We start from the raw sequence: 4,989 nt of genomic DNA on the forward strand, positions 1-4,989 counted from the left end.
GATCCCAGGAATGACGTTTCATTACTTTGTCATCATGGATCCCAGCAATGACGTTTTCCTCCTTTATCATCATGGATCCCAGCAATGACGTTTTCCTCCTTTATCATCATGGATCCCAGCAATGACGTTTTCCTCCTTTATCATCATGGATCCCAGCAATGACGTTTTCCTCCTTCATCATCATGGATCCCAGCAATGACGTTTTCCTCCTTTATCATCACATATCCCAGCAATGACGTTTCATTCCTTTATCATCATGGATCCCAGCAATGACGTTTTCCTCCTTTATCATCATGGATCCCAGGAATGACGTTTTCCTCCTTTATCATCATGGATCCCAGGAATGACGTTTTCCTCCTTTATCATCATGGATCCCAGCAATGACGTTTTCCTCCGCTATCATCATGGATCCCAGCAATGACGTTTTCCTCCATTATAATCATGTATCCCAGCAATGACGTTTTCCTCCTTTATCATCATGGATCCCAGCAATGACGTTTTCATCCTTTATCATCATGGATCCCAGCAATGACGTTTTCCTCCTTTATCATCATGGATCCCAGCAATGAAGTTTTCCTCCTTCATCATCATGGATCCCAGCATTGACGTTTTCTTCCTTTATCATCATGTATCCCAGCAATGACGTTTTCCTCCTTTTCATCATAGATCCCAGCAATGACGTTTCATTCCTTTGTCATCATGGATCCCAGCAATGACGTTTTCCTCCTTTATCATCATGGATCCCTGCAATGACGTTTTCCTCCTTTATCATCATGATCCCAGCAATGACGTTTTCCTTCGCTATCATCATGGATCCCAGCAATGACGTTTTCCTCCATTATAATCATGTATCCCAGCAATGACGTTTTCCTCCTTTATCATCATGGATCCCAGCAATGACGTTTTCCTCCTTTATCATCATGGATCCCAGCAATGAAGTTTTCCTCCTTCATCATCATGGATCCCAGCAATGACGTTTTCTTCCTTTATCATCATGTATCCCAGCAATGACGTTTTCCCCCTTTATCATCATAGATCCCAGCAATGACGTTTCATTCCTTTGTCATCATGGATCCCAGCAATGACGTTTTCTTCCTTTATCATCAAGGAACCCAGCAATGACGTTTTCCTTCTTTATCATCATGGATCCCAGCAATTACGTTTCATTCCTTTGTCATCATGGATCCCAGCAATGACGTTTTCCTTCTTTATCATCATGGATCCCAGCAATGACGTTTTCCTCCTTCATCATCATGGATCCCAGCAATGACGTTTTCCTCCTTTATCATCATGGATCCCAGCAATGACGTTTTCCTCCTTTATCATTATGGATCCCAGCAATGACGTTTCATTCCTTTGTCATCATGTATCCCAGCAATGACGTTTTCTTCCTTTGTCATCATGTATCCCAGCAATGACGTTTTCCTCCTTTTCATCATAGATCCCAGAAATGACGTTTCATTCCTTTGTCATCATGGATCCCAGCAATGACGTTTTCTTCCTTTGTCATCATGTATCCCAGCAATGACGTTTTCCTCCTTTTCATCATGATCCCAGCAATGACGTTTCATTCCTTTGTCATCATGTATCCCAGCAATGACGTTTTCCTCCTTTTCATCATAGATCCCAGCAATGACGTTTCATTCCTTTATCATCATATATCCCAGCAATGACGTTTTCTTCTTTTATCATCATGGATCACAGCAATGACGTTTTCCTCCTTTATCATCATGGATCCCAGCAATGACGTTTTCCTTCTTTGTCATCATATATCCCAGCAATAACGTTTCATTCCTTTATCATCATGTATCCCAGCAATGACGTTTTCCTCCTTTTCATCATATATCCCAGCAATGACGTTTTCTTCTTTTATCATCATGGATCACAGCAATGACGTTTTCCTCCTTTATCATCATGGATCCCAGCAATGACGTTTTCCTCCTTTATCATCATGTATCCCAGCAATGAAGTTTTCCTCCTTTTCATCATAGATCCCAGCAATGACGTTTCATTCCTTTATCATCATATATCCCAGCAATGACGTTTTCTTCTTTTATCATCATGGATCCCAGCAATGACGTTATCCTCCTCTATCATCATGGATCCCAGCAATGACGTTTTCCTCCATTATAATCATGTATACCAGCAATGACGTTTTCCTCCTTTATCATCATGGATCCCAGCAATGACGTTTTCTTCCTTTATTATCATGTATCTCAGCAATGATGTTTTCCTCCTTTGTCATCATGGATCCCAGCAATGACGTTTTTTTCCTTTATCATCATGGATCCCAGCAATGAAGTTTTTTTCCTTTATCATCATGGATCCCAGCAATGACGTTTTTTTCCTTTATCATCATGGATCCCAGCAATGACGTTATCCTCCTCTATCATCATGGATCCCAGCAATGACGTTTTCCTCCATTATAATCATGTATACCAGCAATGACGTTTTCCTCCTTTATCATCATGGATCCCAGCAATGACGTTTTCTTCCTTTATTATCATGTATCTCAGCAATGATGTTTTCCTCCTTTGTCATCATGGATCCCAGCAATGACGTTTTTTTCCTTTATCATCATGGATCCCAGCAATGATGTTTTCCTCCTTTGTCATCATGGATCCCAGCAATGACGTTTTCTTCCTTTATCATCAAGGAACCCAGCAATGACGTTTTCCTTCTTTATCATCATGGATCCCAGCAATGACGTTTTCTTCCTTTATCATCAAGGAACCCAGCAATGACGTTTTCCTTCTTTATCATCATGGATCCCAGCAATGATGTTTTCCTCCTTTGTCATCATGGATCCCAGCAATGACGTTTTCCTCCTTTATCATCATGGATCCCAGCAATGAGGTTTTCTTCCTTTATTATCATGTATCTCAGCAATGATGTTTTCCTCCTTTGTCATCATGGATCCCAGCAATGACGTTTTCTTCCTTTATCATCATGGATCCCAGCAATGATGTTTTCCTCCTTTATCATCATGGATCCCAGCAATGACGTTTTCTTCCTTTATCATCATGGATCCCAGCAATGACGTTTTCTTCCTTTATTATCATGTATCTCAGCAATGATGTTTTCCTCCTTTGTCATCATGGATCCCAGCAATGACGTTTTTTTCCTTTATCATCATGGATCCCAGCAATGATGTTTTCCTCCTTTGTCATCATGGATCCCAGCAATGACGTTTTTTTCCTTTATCATCATGTGGACATCAGACCTGAACTGCTCTCAACCGGCAAGAAAAATGAATACTTTGTCTCGTGACGATAAAATGAAGAGATAAACACGTGAGCTTCATCTGAACATAAAGACACCATTTTAACAGTTAAAAGGTCGTAAAGCGCTGCAATAGTAAAATTTATGATCAAGCAGTTGCACAAGAGATACATGGTGCGTTCAAAAGGGTCGACGAACTGGACACTCATCATCGTCCAACACACTTTAAACAAGAAAAAAAGAGCAATCAGAGATTGCAAACCCTCACCAGGATGTATTTTCAGTGTTTTTTTTTTTGGCTTTTGTGTTAAAACAAATATGGCGGCCAAACCACGTGAACGATTACGTCATCATTCTTTTTTTTCTCCACTAATTTATTCCTAGATTATGCTCAATAAATTTCATCTTGATCGGATGACGTTTTGTACTTGTCAAATTATGACGTCATAATGGAGGCACCTATGACATCATCATTAACATATTTTATTTCCAATGGAGAGTTCTTTACAATGAGCCATGTCTCAATGTTTTCTATTCGGCGCTTTCCGAGATATAGAGGTGCAAAGTTTTTCTGTTTTTCCCAAGATGGCGGCCAAACCACGTGAACGATGACATAATCATTATTTTTTTTCTCCACCAATTTATGCCAACATGATGCTCAAGAAATTTGATCTTGATAGAATAAAGTTTTGTACTTGTCGAGTTATGACATCATAATGGAGGCACCTATGAAATCATCATTAACATATTTTATTCCCCATGGAGAGTTCTTTACAATGAGCCATGTCTCAATTTTTTCTATTCAGCGCTTTCGGAGATATATAGGTGCAATTTTTTTGGGTTTTTCCAAGATGGCGGCCGAACCACGTGACCTATGACGTCATAATTATTAAAAATTATACAGGTGGAGTTGCACCTATGGTGAAAATTCCTCCATTATGACGTCATAATGGAGGCACCTATGACATCATCATTAACATATTTGATTTCCAATGGAGAGTTCTTTACAATGAGCCATGTCTCAATTTTTCCTATTCGGCGCTTTCCGAGATATAGAGGTGCAAAGTTTTTCGGTTTTTCCAAGATGGCGGCCAAACCACGTGAACGATGACATCATCATTATTTTTTTTCTCCACCAATTTATGCCAACATGATGCTCAAGAAATTTGATCTTGATAGGATAAAGTTTTGTACTTGTCGAGGTATGACGTCATATTAAATGGAGGCACCTATGATATCATCATTAACACATTTTATTCCCCATGGAGAGTTCTTTACAATGAGCCATGTCTCAATTGTTTATATTCAGCGCTTTCGGAGATATATAGGTGCAATTTTTTTGGGTTTTTCCAAGATGGCGGTCGAACCACGTGACCTATGACGTCATAATTATTTTAAAAATTATACAGGTGGAGTTGCACCTATATTGAAAATTTCCTGTCAATCGGACCAACGGTTGCAGAGAAAAACATATATATTCTGTGCGGACAAACAAACAGACAGACAGACAAACAGACAAACAGACAAACTCAAATGCAATACCCTCTCCTCAGGCGAGGGTAACTAGAATAACACTCGGTAGAGAGCACACCTTCGCCAGGATGACCAGGTTAGGTTTTGTAACCACCGACAGGTCGGATCTGGATTCGGACCTGAACTAAATTCTAATCGGCTTGTTCTTTTTACCTAACAAACTCATCCACCTAGTTTGGTCCGAATCCATCCACACCTTTTTGACATATCATGCTATACTACGTATATCGTTTT

Source organism: Myxine glutinosa, chromosome 6 (assembly GCF_964187855.1).
Source record: "Myxine glutinosa chromosome 6, kmMyxGlut1.1, whole genome shotgun sequence".
Lineage (NCBI taxonomy): Eukaryota > Metazoa > Chordata > Myxini > Myxiniformes > Myxinidae > Myxine > Myxine glutinosa.